This window comes from Mesocricetus auratus, unplaced genomic scaffold (genome assembly GCF_017639785.1).
Source record: "Mesocricetus auratus isolate SY011 unplaced genomic scaffold, BCM_Maur_2.0 Super-Scaffold_100282, whole genome shotgun sequence".
Lineage (NCBI taxonomy): Eukaryota > Metazoa > Chordata > Mammalia > Rodentia > Cricetidae > Mesocricetus > Mesocricetus auratus.
This window is the reverse complement of record NW_024429260.1, coordinates 8437-23787: the sequence shown is the minus strand read 5'-3', so window position 1 is coordinate 23787 and position 15351 is coordinate 8437. Positions and strand designations below refer to the sequence as shown.

The 15351-nt window shown below is 35.1% G+C and overlaps 2 pseudogenes; one reads left to right on the top strand and one right to left on the bottom strand.

The window, feature by feature from the left end:
* Positions 1-9197, top strand: part of LOC121136475 — a 60060-nt pseudogene extending 50863 nt beyond the window's left edge.
* Positions 9198-14242: 5045 nt separating this feature from the next.
* Positions 14243-15114, bottom strand: LOC106022724 (annotated as a pseudogene).
* Between the last annotated feature and the right edge of the window lie 237 nt (positions 15115-15351).

Below are 15351 nucleotides of genomic sequence, written 5' to 3'. Positions count from 1 at the left end.
CTACTGCAAGAGAAATTTTTGAGTATGGACTGATAAACTTATCTATGACTATGGGGACTCAATAGTAGGTGTCGTTTTATTGCTATGATCATTCAGCAGATTGATAATTTGTGTTTTGTTCAATGGGCTAATAATCAATCTATCCAATTTCCTGGAAGCATTAATAGTATCAGCTATAGGTTCTATCTAATGGAACAGGTGTTAAATACAATAAAAATGCAACTGTCACTCTCTTAACAGTCCTGACACTGTTGTATCAGTGCACACATCTTTCAGTAGGCTGTTGTTACAGTTCAGAGAATATGAAGTGAGATAGATGATTATTTTATTCTCTGCTTGTGTATATAGAACTTTCTAGGACTATTAATGCTAACTAGAAGTTGTGAATCTTCCAGTTAATTAACTGCCAGATTTCTCCAAATTCTATGCCATAACTACATATTGCCTTTAGTAATAGTCTTGTGATCAGGATATAGACAGTAAGACAGTAACCACTTTTTACAAAAATCATTTAATATTAAAGAATATAACACATCAAAATATATTAATATGCAATACTCAAGATCAATCAGATAATGACAAAACTTGAAGAAATCAATAAACTTTGTGAAAATGGCTAAAGTAATCAGCATCATAATAACTAATTTTAAAGAAAAATTATTTTGTTATACATGTGAAAACATGTCCAATTCAAGTTGGGAATGTTGTATTATAAGGAATTGACATAAGAATTAAGTTAGGTTTAAGTAACAGAATTTAGTAATGAAGTTACTTTAAACAAATTAAAAATTTTTTTAAATTCAAGGTAAGCATGAAAGTAAATATAGATAAATGGCATTAGGCTTAGTTAATTTGAGGCCCCATGAAAAACATAGGGTATATGGATTTGGAATTACTGAGTAAAGAGTGATTATTTATTGATGTTTGAAAGACCAAATAAAATCAGTTAGGTAACAGTCAAATAAGTTGGTGCTGAAGTACCTTAGGATAAAAAGAAACATTTGAACACATTGTCATGATCACCATAATATCTTCTCAGATATGGGTCATTTTGTGAAGTGCCCAGGAAGCCATTATGCAAACCCAGAGAAGAACCACTGCCTCCATTTTTACATTTTGAAGATCCCTTAGGCACGACACTCAGTAGCACAGCCTTGTGCTTCTCTCCAATTACAGTTACTGTTCTGGGCATCTTTGTGAAACATAGACACACTCCCATTGTAAAGGCCAATAATCGGGTCCTCAGTTACATTCTGCTCATCACATTCATCATTTGTTTCCTCTCTTCCTTGTTCTTTATTGGGCAACACAAACAGTCACCTGCATCCTAGAGCAGATTACATTTGCAATTTTATTCACCGTGGCTTTCTCTACTGTGTTGGCAAATCTCTTACTGAGGTGGTTAATAATATCAAGAGCCACTAACTACATCATTCCCATCTTCACTCTACTCCAAATCATTCTTTGTGGAATCTGGCTGGGAACCTCTCCTCCCTTTGTTGATCAAGATACTCATGCTAAACATGGACACATCATAATTTTGGGCAACAAGGGTTCAGCCATTGCTTTCTATTGTATCCTGGGGTACCTCTGTTCCTTGTTCCTAGAGAGCTACACCATGGCCTTCTTGTCCAGAAAAATTCCTGAAAAACTCAATGAAGCCAAGTTCTTGACATTCAGCATGCTTGTGTTCTTCAGTGTGTGGGTCACTTTCCTTCCTGTCTACAGCAGTACCAAGGGGAAGTTTATGGTGGCTGTGGAAGTGTTCTCTATTTTAGTTTCCAGTGCAGGACTTCTAGGCTTTATATTTGCCCCCAAATGTGATATCATTTTGTAAAAGCCAGATAAGAATGTGTTTTATGGCATCAGAGACAATACACACTATAGAAGAAATAACTTTTTTTTGGTTTTTCGAGACAGGGTTTCTCTGTGGCTTTGGAGGCTGTCCTGGAACTAGCTCTTGTAGGCCAAGCTGGCCTCGAACTCACAAAGATTCGCCTGCCTCTGCCTCCCAAGTGCTGGGATTAAACGCATGTGCCATCAATGCCCAGCAGAAGAAATAACTTTAATTAATCTTAATGAAAAATTTTATTTGGCTATGTGTTTCAAAGTTAAATGCTATGATTGAAGCCAGCCCCAAGGCAATGTAATTACTAGCTACAAAGTTAGAATATGATATTGGATTCCATAAGCTGGTTTTCCTTTATCTAATTATATTAGACCTCTTTCTAGTGTAGGCTTCAAAATTCTAAGTATAATATCAGTGTTGTAAGTTTTCTTCTGAAAGAGGTTCACTATGTAGACTACCCTAAACATCACTGTAGAAACAGGACTAGCCTTGAATAAAGAGTTTTTCCTGCATCTGCCCTTCTGGTTCAGAGTTTAAAAACCTGAGTCATGTCATCTGCCAAAGGCTGATCTTTTCTGTCCTCTTTTATGTTGATTATTAAATTTTTAGTTATTGATTTAGCTTCTGTTTGCTCTCTGCACTTATTTTGTCATATTTTATTATGTAAATAATTTCTTGTTTTGGAAAATGGATTCTGCCAAACTTTTCATTCTTTCCTTAATCATTTCTTATATGAACTTTAAATGTCATATATCTAAAATACAAACAATTAATATCATTTCTTGTTTTCATTTTAATACATAAAATTCGTAAACATTAACAGTTTGTTTCTGAAACCCTCAAAACTCATCACTAATTCATAATGCTTTCACATTTATGCATTTATTCTGAAAAATATTATTAATATTCGATGTACTTTTAAAATTTCTTTTCCAGTTAGTCAGCTGAATCAAACCTGACAAAACTATTTATTATTTGTTTCCTATTATTGAATTTATGTATTTTGTATAATGTATCCTGACAATACTTTGTCTTCTTCATCCTACCCCCATCCAGTTCCACCACAATTCTGTGTCTCATTACAAAACAAGCTCTATTCTAGGAAGTAATAATAAAATAAGGTAAATAAAAAACATTGGAATATGATAAAACAAGCAAACATAAAATAACCAAAGAAATGACACAATAAACAGATTAACATTAGAGAACAATTCTTTTTACAGAGCTCCGTTAGAAATAGAAAAAAATCACATGGAAATCTATCAATGTAATCCACCATGTAAACAAACTGCAAAAGAAAAACCACATTATCATCTCACAATATGCTAAAAAAGTCTTTGACAAAATCCAACACCCCTTCATGGTAAAGGTCCTGAAGAGATCATGGAAAACAGGAACATACCTGAACATAATAAAAGCAATGCAGAGTAAACCAAGATGATTCCTCTATAATCAGGAACAAGACAACTTTCCTCTCTCCATATGCCTTCAATATTGTACTTGCAGTTCTAGCCAGAGAAATAAGACTACAAAAGGTGATCAAGGGGATTGTAAAGGAAGAAGTCAAACACTCACTATTTGCAGATGATATGAGAGTTTACGTAAGTGACTTGAAAAACTCTACCATGGAAGTCCTACAAATGATTAGCACATTCAGCAAAGTGACAGGATACATATTAAATCAAAAACATCAGTAACCCTACTATATACAGATGGCAAATTGACTGAGAAAGAAATCAGAGAAACATCACCCTTTAAAATAGCCACAAACACAAAAAAATACCTTGGGGTAACATTAACCAAACAAGTGAAAGACCTGTATAGCAAGAATTTTGAGTCTTTAAAGAAAGAAATTAAAAAAGGTATGAGAAAATGGAAAGTTCTCCCATGCTCATGGATTGGTATGGTCAACATTGTAAAAATGACAATCTTGTGAAAAGCAATCTACAGAGTCAATGCAATTCTCATCAAAATGCCAACACAATTGTTCACAGACCTTTAAAGAACAATAATCAACCATATATGGAGAAACAGAAAACCCAGGATAGCAAAAAACAACCCTGCACAATAAAGGAACATCCAGAGGCATCACTGTACCTGACTTCAAGCTCTATTATAGAGCTATAGTCTTGAAAACAGAGAGAAGGAGAGACAGACAGAGAGAGAGACAGAGAGAGAGAGAGAGAGAGAGAGAGAGAGAGAGAGAGAGAGAGAGAGAGAAACTGACACCAATTACCAAATTAGGCTATGAAACAAAATATGGTGGTCTCTAAAGATGAAATATATTTAGTGTTCATCATCTTTAACCATCAAGGAAGTGAAAAGTAACATTGCATTGAGATTTTATACTACTAAAGTCATAGTGCATAAGATCAAGAAAAATAACATAAAACTGAAAGCAAATACTGACAATGCCAGTGATTGATATAAAATATGCAGAGCAATTACTCACTCGTGATGTAAATACAATCAGATGGCACCACTATGGAACTCATTTTGGTACTTCCCTAAAACTCTAAGTAAATATCTACTACATGATCAAAAGCATAGAGGGTGCACACATTTAATCCCACCATCAAGAGGTCAGAGGCTGGCAGAACTCTTTGGGTTTGAGGCCAACCTGATATACATAGACAGTTCTAGGACAGCCAGTGCTATAAAGAAAAACCTTTTCACAAAAAAGTAAATAAAAATACAAATCTAAAGTTCTATCATATTACTCTGTTAAGATATTCTTTGGCATAAACCAAAAATACTCTGTTATTACATAGGTAACTTTTTGATCATAGTCTTTGATACTCTATTCACAATAAGAATGCAAGCCTCCTATACATCAAGACATATGAATCGATAAAAAGTGTGGTGTATTTACACAATAAAATATTATCCCACTATTTATAAAATAAGTAAAAATTAATTCTTAGGTAAAGGAATGAGCTTGAAACAACTATTCCAATTGAGATAGCTCAGACGCAGAAAAAATATGTCAGATGTTTTCTCTCCTTTCTGAATGTTAGCTTTTAACTTCAGGTACAGAAGTTTCATTTCAAATACCCACAGAGGTCAAAGAATTAGTAAGAGAGTGGGGGTATTGTGGGAAAAGGCTATTAAAACAATGACAGGAACGTTCAAAGGGAAGTGATACAGGTAGGGTCAAATGACATTAGGAGGTGGGAGGGTAGCATACAGATGAAAATCATGGATAAATATAAGTAATCATGAAGCAGAGAGTCATAGAATATGTAGATATTAGGCTAGTACTCAATCAGATGATTTAGCCCTGTCTAGTCATAATTTCTTAGAGATACAGTTATGCCACAGATGAGCTTCATCTCGTGAAACAGTGCTTATTTACTGCAGTCAGGAAGTAGTTTGTTAGCTCTACAATTTTTTTAACATTATTGGACAAGTGGGCAATTTTTGGCAGGGCATTATATTTCACAGGGTTTTCGACTTTTTCTACCTAGTAGTGCAAATTGCAAATTCAAGCCTGTAAAAACTAGTTATTAGGGATGAAGTTTTGTCTTCTACTATACAGTTATAAAATTATTTGAAATTGATATTAAATTGTCTTCCTAGTGGCTTATACATAGAGACCAAATCATCTTCAACCCTTATCAGAGAAAGTTTATTAGCAGTAGATGGTGATTAACACAGAGGCTCACAGGAAAGAGGCAGTGAATGAATACAATCAAAAGAGCTACATGTACAAATTCACAGTGGTTATGAAAGTATTCATAAGCCCCATGCTTAATACAGAAAATATCCCCGCATGAAGAAGGGAGGTGTTCACAAATCCACTAGTGATTATGATTGCAAATCCACATATTACCAGTAGGTCATCATTGTAGATCAAAGGGCTTGTAGCTGGGTTAGTTATTTCTTTTCTTCCTTGGGAGATTGTGCAATGTACTTTCCAGTATCATGAACACTAGTCAGTAGGGATAAAGGCTGTAGGTAAACACTAGCTTAACTTCTTGGTTTTCATCAAGTTATATAGTTGTTGTCATCAACAATAGCACCTTGCCATCATGAGATTTTGGAAAACAATATGTAGCCCTTTCAGCAGTCTGGATAGTTTGTGGGTTCTGATGGAGCCCTTTTGGCCAACAATGCAATTAAATATAACCCATTCCTAGATATGGGGATTTCATTTAGAGATATATATGAAGTTTACAGCATTGAGTCTACATATGATGCTTCAAATGGCCCTTAGTTTTAACTGTCCTTCCCCATATCTGTCTTTTACCTCCCTCTTCTCCTACCTGTTGTATGCATTTCACTGTCTCACCAGACACAATGACTCATTAGTTGTGAAATTTGGGACAATAGTTTAGGACTGTTTATTGTTAGCTCTTATAAGTTAAGTTAACCTGTATCCTTTAATCTATGTTCCTTTTTGTGTCTAGGTTACCTTTAATTTGTAATGCCCGTGTTGCTTTAATGCATTCTCTGGCATCTCTTCCTTCTGCTTCCCAGCATTGTCTTGATCCCCCAAATCCTGCCTAGTCATTGTTGTTTAACTTTTTTTAAAGTAATCCAAGTGACACATCTTGGAGTGCTGGAGAATAACCTTTTGATTCTATGTTTCCTGTGCCCCTGTTATCTTTCAATAAATATCATTTTTTCATATTATTTTTTGTGTATTCATTTTTTATTTAGGTTAGAAACAACCTTGTTTCACATGTCAACCCCAGCTTCCTCCCTCCCCTTCTCCCACACCCTCCACACCGGGTCCTCCAGTCTCCCACCCAATCTCCACTACGATCCCCAGTGAGGGTGAGGCCCTAAATGGTGGATGTCCAGAGTCTGTCATTTCATCCAGGGCAGGGCCTAGGCCCTCCCACATGAGTCCAGCCTGAGAGACCATCCCTCATTGTATGATCGGGCACTCAAAGTCTATATTTAGGGATAAATACTACCCAAGGCCCCATATATTGCATAGGCCTCCGCACTGACAAGGGAAGATATTATATCATCCCAATGAACAATTATTCCATACTAACCTTTGTGGTTATATGGAATGTAACCTACTTATTTAAAAACCAACATGCATATATAGGCAAACATACCATGTCTTTGTTAGGGTTTTATATAAGTGTAGAAATGTCTTGACCATGGCAACTCCTATGAAAGACAACATTTATTTGAGGGTTACTTGAATTCTTAAGTTTAGTACATTATTGTCATGCGAGGAAGCATTGTTGCACACAGGCAATCATGATGCTGGAGGAGCTGAGTGTTCTACATCTGAGTCAGCAGACAGATGGAAAAGAGTGACACTCTATCTGAATTCAGCTTCTGAAAAGTCAAAGCCCAACCCCCAATGACATACTTCCTACAACAAGGCCACATCTTGTTCATACCTGCTGATAGTAGCACACCTTGATCACCAGCCTTCCAAATATAGGAGCCTATGTCAGCTATTCCTATTGAAATCACAACATAAGTATATTTGTCTTTTTGTGTATTTTACCTCATTCAGATTGTTCTAACTCCATTTTTCTGTCAACTTCATGATTTTAATATCTCTATAATGCTCTGTTGTATAATTAAACCACACTGTCTTTATTCATTCATTCATTGCTAGATGTCTAAGTTGTTTCCAATTTCTGGTTACCATAGAGTAACCAATGGACATTGTTTAGTAAATGTCCCTGAGAGAATTCAACATCCTTTTGGGCTAGGCCCAATAATGATATAGATAGATTTTAAGGTAGATTTATTCCCATCTCCCCAGGCAAATACTGCACTGATTTCCATAGTGGCTGTACAAAATAGATGGGGGTTTCTTCTAACTCCATATCCTTGTCAGCATGTGCCACCATATGATTCATTGATGTTAAAATTAAATATCAATGTAATTTCTCTGATGACTAAGGATGTTGAATATTTAAGAGCTTCTCAACCATTGTGTTTTCTCTTTCAATAATCTATGCTTAGTATCTATATACCAACATTAAATCAGTTATATGTGGGTCATTTGATGTCTTCTTTTTAACTTTCACATATATTTTAACTAATAACCCTCTATTGGAGGTATTGTTACCCAAAACTCTCTCCCTTTATGTAGTCTGCTTCTTTCTACAGGTATATTCTTAGTAGTTTTCCTATTTATGTTCCATTCAGAAATTCTTTTCCACTTTGTATTTTATACAATTCACTGGGTATGACCTTATTTTTAAGCCTTTGATCTATTTGGAGTTGAGTTTTCTGCAAGATATTAATGTTGGATCTATCTGAATTTTTGTACATGCAGCCATCCCATTTAACAACACCATTTGTTTAAGATGCTATTTTAGTGTGTGTTTCTCTCTCTTATTTTGCATCTTTATACAAAAAAGTGCCCCCAGATGTGTGAACTGACATTTGAGGCTTTAATTCAATCCCGTTGGCATGTATCTGTTTTGTGCCAATGCCATGCTGTATTTATTAGTATGAATTTGTAGGTAAATTTAAAATTTTGGACGGTGATAATTCCCACAGTTTTTATCCGTTTATTTTTGTTTTACTTTTAGTTGTGGATTTTTTAGTTCGGCTTGTGGTTTTGTGTTTCCATATGAAACTGAAAATAGTTCTTTCAAGATTTGTGAAGATCTATGCTGGAATTTCATTATAAATTATGTAGAATCCATTTGCTTTGGGTATAATTCCCATTTGTACTATAGTAAGTCTACCTATCCATGAACATGGGAGATCTTTCCATATTATATTATCTTAACTTTAGTCAATATTTTAAAATCTTTATTATATAAGTCATTCACTTGCCTGGTTAGAGTCACTAGAAGATATTTTTTGAGGCAGTAGTGAAATATTTTGTTTCCCTGATTCCTTTCTTAGTCATTTATAAATTGTATATAGGAAGGTTATCATAGCACTGACTTTCTATATACTGTCCTTACTGGGCTAACAGGGAATAAACTTAAAGAGACTGCTGAATCTTGCTAAGTCAGGGACAGTCTTTCAGTTTTCCTGCTTCTGAGATGGTCTGTCAGATATGCTATGCCATAACCAAAGATGGTTGCCCCAGCATTACTGTGAAACCTTGAGTGACTGTTCGGTAGCCTGTTGTTTCTGTTGTTGCTTGCACTCTTAGGAAGTCACGTGCTTGTACTTCCTGCTTACCTTTGTAATGTTATTTTCCTTCTCAGGTCTTTGACGAGGTTAAAGACTAGATAGTCACATCTAATAACCTCTTTTTTATTAGAAAGAACATAGTATTAGGAGACTTAGATTTTCCAGAATAAGACAGCAATCAGAGTAAACTCTATTGTATGCCATTGCCTCAGAACAGGATATTTAGTATGTGTTTATTGCTTAATGTTGCTCCTTCTGCTTGTAGGTCTAAATTTGTGTATGCTATGACCTTTTCTTCTGCTAGACTGTAATTAATATTTTTATCATTGTATATAGTTTTTGTATCATGATTAAAACACTCTTATATAGACAAAAGGGGAATATTAGTGGCATCTTGACTCGTCAGTGAAATTTTGTTTGGTGGCCTCACATTGGGCAAGGTTTCAGGTAGAGGAGGGTCTGGCTTGTGCTCTCTTGGGTTTCACAGAGCATTGCAATGGTAGATATTGCATCTTCTTAAGCAGGAATACTCTCGCAGTTATTTAGACTTAGCTTTCTAAGTGTTTCCCTATTTAATACCTACTTATCATTTATCTTGGATTGGGTAGACTCATTTAAACCCTGCCTCCAGTGGTCCAGTTGTTAAGAGAAACTATCTACTCTTTGAGCTATTTCAAAAGGTTATCTCTCATAGGAAGCAAGTGAATCCATGCTTAGAAATGGGCAATAAATATAGTTCCTTAAAAGAATCATCAAATAAAAAAGTAAATCTGTGTCTAATAGTCTTTTCCACAAAGTCTTATCTATTCTCTCCTATCCACCTTCATAATATATTAAAAACTATCTTTAAGAGTGACTATATTTTTCTGAATATAGCTAAGTTTTCCTAGATGTGAGTAGAGAGTGTTTTATGTTGAACTTGTTGGGTGTTTATTGCAGTGGCATCAGTGGTCATGGACCCTGTAAAACATTCTTAACAAGTCTGATGGAAGTATAGACAGTGTCTTATATTAGTTTGCAATTGTCTCCTGGGTAGCAGATGTAAATGTCCTTGGGGCAGAGACAGTGTATATCATTTGGAGGTAATGCTTATTTAACTATTATGATAGAGCTCATTCCTTTTCTCACACATTGCTCTCCTCTCATGACCTAAACAAGTGGCCAAGGTACCATATCACTTTGGTGTTGCTAATAAGGTTTAGCTAGTCTTTCCTACTCCAGTCTATTCCATATGGCATGCACACAGGCATATTCAGCAGTCCTAACATGGAGATAAATGTTAAATTGCTTATGGCAGGTATTTACTAATAGTAGCATTTTGAGAAGGGGAATATCAGAAAAAAATTACCTATATAGTTCCTCACTGGTTTTCCATTTTAAATCCTATTGCAGCTTCGATTCATAATCCCTTGATGAGAGGTTCTTTTAGGATTGCTTTGTGGTAAAGTCCACATATTCAAAAGCAGTATATAATACATAAGTTATAGGTTCTTCCACAGTAATTATTTTCTACTCTAGTCACTTGTTCACAGGCTGTCACTAGGTGGGCCATTTCCAAAATCAACATTGTGTTGTGCTGCTGTGGTTAGTGCAAGCACAGGATGAGAAGTTTGAGGGATAATCCGTGTCTATCTTTTCCCCAAAAAGCAATAGCAGAAGGAGATGAGATAAAGCTACTGGGGGGAGATAATTAGTTATTCTGATTGGTGACCAGGAATTAGTGTTTTCTTTGAAAAAATTCCCACTATATAAATTCATTTAGTAGGACTGGAGATGCTAATTAAGTATTGGCTTGGATATTCATCAGTCAAATTGGGAAGACATCAGGAGTCCCAATAGGAGCGGAGCTGTCTTTCTCTTTCTTAGTTCAATTTGAGATGGTCATTTTCCAATGAAAGGTCTGTAATGGATTTCAAGGTCCACTCCTGGATTGGGTCCACAGCCATTGCTGAATTTGGAGTAACCATGTTTTCACCCATGCAACTTTGAACACTAATAAATTGGTGAAGATTGGTCAATTTTCTTGTGTAGTGTCAGGAAGCTCTTTCAAAAACCAATACAGTATGATATGTCTTTTCTAGATTCTAATGTCTAGGATATTCCCTGAGTCATTTGAATGAAATGAAGATGGGTGTCTAAACATGCTCTCAAAAGAAATATAACCATAAATACAGGGTATGAAACACACTCTAAATAGGACAAGAGCTGAATTCTGGACAAGGTAGTTATGTTTCTGACAGGTGTTTGACTAGTGCCACTTTTAATGTCATTTTATTTTTCTCAACCTGGCCTGAAGATTGGGGAGGTACAATGTATAAAGTTCCCAATTAATTCCATGGGTGATAGGAAAAGTAATATCCAGTATGAATTTTGCACACCATAACCATCATATAACAGTAAACCTCCTGTTTGGAAAATCCACTTCTAGACTGGAGGATCCATGTTTTGTGTTCCTGATTTAAATGCTCCAAGTACACAGCAAACAGGTTTGGCAGCTTTTTTGTCAGTTATTGTAGGGCAGATTTTCCCAGATGAATTGTTTCATGAACTTGTTGGCCTAGGCTGAGAGATGTCATCTCTGGAACTGTTATTTTCTTATCCGTGTGAAACAGCCAGCCTTCCTGATTTTCATTAGTCCTTTCATTTGCTGTTCTTTTTCTTTCTTCTGAGGGGGCTCTGGAAATACTAGAAGTGTAAAACACAAATACTTGAGGGTAATGGCTGGGGATTATGGTACTATGTCTTCACACAGCGGCATTTGTTTGGTTCATCTGCCAGTAGTTTTCTTGGTTTGTTTGTTTTTGTATTCACTCAACGTTGGCTGTTTTTGTGATCCTGGCCATTCACCATACCATAGCTGGAGACACAGAAATCTTCTAGGAGATGAAAATTACTTTCTGTCTTTAATATCTTTGGCCCCAAAGGTAAGAAGTCCATTTTCTTGGTGTATTGTTCTTTTTTGTATTTTTTATTAATTAACTATTTATCCTGTTAGACTTTGACTCTAACCTGGGTTTGGTGAGTAGCTTGTCCTTTAAGTGAAGTTGTGAGGAAAATAAACTCTTTTACCTTTTCACCACAATCATAGATGGACTTTTCCCTCTTTTCAGTCAAGTAAGTAGCCAGACAATGTAACTTATATATTCAATGTGGTAAGGGCCTGACCTTTGACTCTGGACACATTTGAAAAATACTGTAACTGAAATGCAGTCACTGAACTCTGGCAGTTCTGCTCAGTCAGTCAAGGTTGGTAAGCACTGCATCAGGGTGGATGACATTGGAAGACAATGGAGTGATGGGATCAGGTGGTTTTGTGACTGCCTAGGCACTCTTGATGTTGGTAATTGCAGCAGTTATGGAGGAAGGGTTAATTGTACTAAAGGGATGAAATCAGGTTATAGGAAGCAAAATAGCAGCATTTATGACATAAAATTCATCCTCTGAAGAAGTTAATGGGAGGGATTGTTTGATGCTCTCAGACTTAACAGTATTTTCAGAACTGATGGGAAGAAGTCCTCTTTATCAGCAGTTATGGGACTTCCATCTTTTTTAAGAAACCCCTTGTCCATACTTTTTAAGTGACTGCAATAAACTAATTGATTAACTAAATTGGAAGTTGATTTAATTGTTATTTGGCCTTTATTAAGGTACTTGAGCTGAATAGACTTTTTTGTCTCTTCCAAGGAAAAGTTAAAAATTACCTATCATTTACATTTAAAATGGGTATATTAGTCAGGGAAGCCTCTATGGAAACAATTTTAGAGGTATAATGAGGGGTCTGAATCTTATGTTAATGAAAATCCTCAGATGAAGTGGGCATTCAAGTTTTATCATAACATTAATAAATTTTAGATCCCTATGTATTCTTTGATTTACAGGGTCATATATACATTTATTTTATACATTTATTTAATTATCAATGTAATTTATAAAGAATTTACAATAAAATAAAATGTGTAAATTTTATGTACATATAACTGTGTATTATCTATGGAGTATAAATATGATTTCTCTTCACTCTTTTCCTTCCTAATCACTATCACTTTTGTATATCCTCCCCTAAAGTCATTTTAGCCAACTTTCTACACACACACAGACACACGCACACAGACACACACACACAGACACACACACACAGACACACACCCAAACACAGAATCCGTATTTGAAATATACTGAATCAACAAAGAACATGTTCAGACAATATCCTACTGCATATTCAGTCTGAAAGTGGGGACATCTGTCTAGCCTTCTATACTTTACCTAATTCTTCTTTATTATGGTGACAGACTCAAACAAACCCATTATAGAAATCACTGTCAATGGATAATGTTCAAAACTAGCTTGCCCTCTTGGTGTTGGAAAATATTGAAAAGGTGGGTGTCCTGTATTTAGCTTCCTTGCAGCATCAACCAGAAATATATCTAAGAACATCTTTTGGTAATAATGCCTACTACTAAACACTACACAGAGGGATTGTGTAAGTAGGTGACATGGTGAAACTCTTTTTCCCATCTGTGGGGCATAACAGAATTTGGTTTGCCTTAAGTCAGTTTTCTAAAGGAGAATGACCAAGTACAACATTTATAAAACAAAGAAACAAACAAAAAACCACACCTCCTTACTCAGAATCCAATAAGAAACACAATAAGAAAATATTGAAAATGGCCTTGACTATTTCAGAAGAAAAGCAACATAATATATTTCAAAATTGTGTTTATCAAAATATAGATAATCTCAGGGCAAATACTCTATGGGTATATGTCACATGGAGAAAAACTGACAAAAACTTTGCGTGAAATTGATGAGTAATTTAATGTCTATTTTCCTATAAAAATAGTAGGATCATGGCAGCTGGCAACAATTAATTGTAATTTTCAAAATAAATGCTTGATATTTTAGAGCAAAAGCAATTAATAAGTGCTAAATATTGAATTTTCAGATTTATCACTGATTATCGTAGGTTTTTGCAGAATTTTGAGATATCAATCTATCGCTTTTACTCTGTTGCATTTCTATAAATGCATTTATATTTCCATATTTACATATGGCACATATTACTATAACTATGATCCCTAAATAATTATTTTATTTTATGTTTTAAACAAGAAAATCATTTTTAGATGGACAAAGTAATTATTTAAACAAGAGATATTTAGAACTCTTACAAAGAACGTTAAAAGAAAATGGAGAATATAAATTTAGGTAGTATTTCTTCTGTTCATTTTATAAGATTGTAATAATTAGAATCACAAAATTTGTTCATGTTAATCCTTCCAACTTGGCTTCTTCCAGAAGTCCATAGCAATTGAAATATCAGAGAAGACACATTGCCTTACTGATGTGTTTCTTCAAGGCTACCTTCATGTATTTGTTCTTCAAGCAATATATAAAGGGATTCAACATTTGAGGGAACAATGTGCACATAACATAACCCAATGCATTATTTGTGACTGCACAATACCATACCATAGGTAGAAAAGGCTTTATACCTTCCTTTCATGGGAGATATGCTCATAACAGAAGAAATAATTTGAGTCTAAGAGAAAATTATTCCAGAGCCTGGAATGCCATTAAGTATTATTGTTGCAAGATATATCAGAACATAATTGATTATAGTGTCAGAACAGGCTAACTTGATGACTTGGGCTAGTTCACAAAAATAGAGGAATATTTAGGTCTGTGCAGAAGGACAGGCACAACACCATCAGAACAAGCAATCCAGTGTTCACAAGGCTAATGGTCAGAGAAAGTAGAATTAGAAGACCACAGGTTTGAGGATTCATGATTGTTGTGTAGTTCAAGGGATGACATATGGCAATAGAGCGGTCATATGACATTACTGAAAGAAGACAACTTTCCAAAGTACCAAAAAACAAGATAAAACAGATTTGAGTGAGACAGCCTGTATATGTGATGCTCTGATCCTGTGTATGAATGTTCACCAGCATCTTTGGAATGATAATTGTGCTTAAACAGATGTCATTAAAGGATAGATTGGTGAGAAAATTGTACATGGGTGTTAGGAGATGGGAATCAATGCTGACATTAAGAATGATGAGCACATTTCCAACGACGGTAATAAGGTACATTGAGGTAAACAGCCTGAAGATGGGGAGTTGGAGTGTGAGATCATCTGTTATTCCCATAAGAAAGAATCCAAGAACACCAGTTGGGTTAGCTTTCATTTTGTGGGTAAATCTGCTTGAAATATGGAGAGAAATAAAAAGCAATAACATATATGGGCACATTAGAGACAGAAGTTCTTTCTCCAAATACACTCATTATAAATTAATAATATTAGGGTTTTAAGTCTATGATTTAAAATATCTGCCAGGTGTTTTTGTTATCTGCCCAATTTTGAAGAAACCTGTATTTATAGAAAAACCTTTTCACAAGAATTTTAAAGACTGATTAATTTTCTA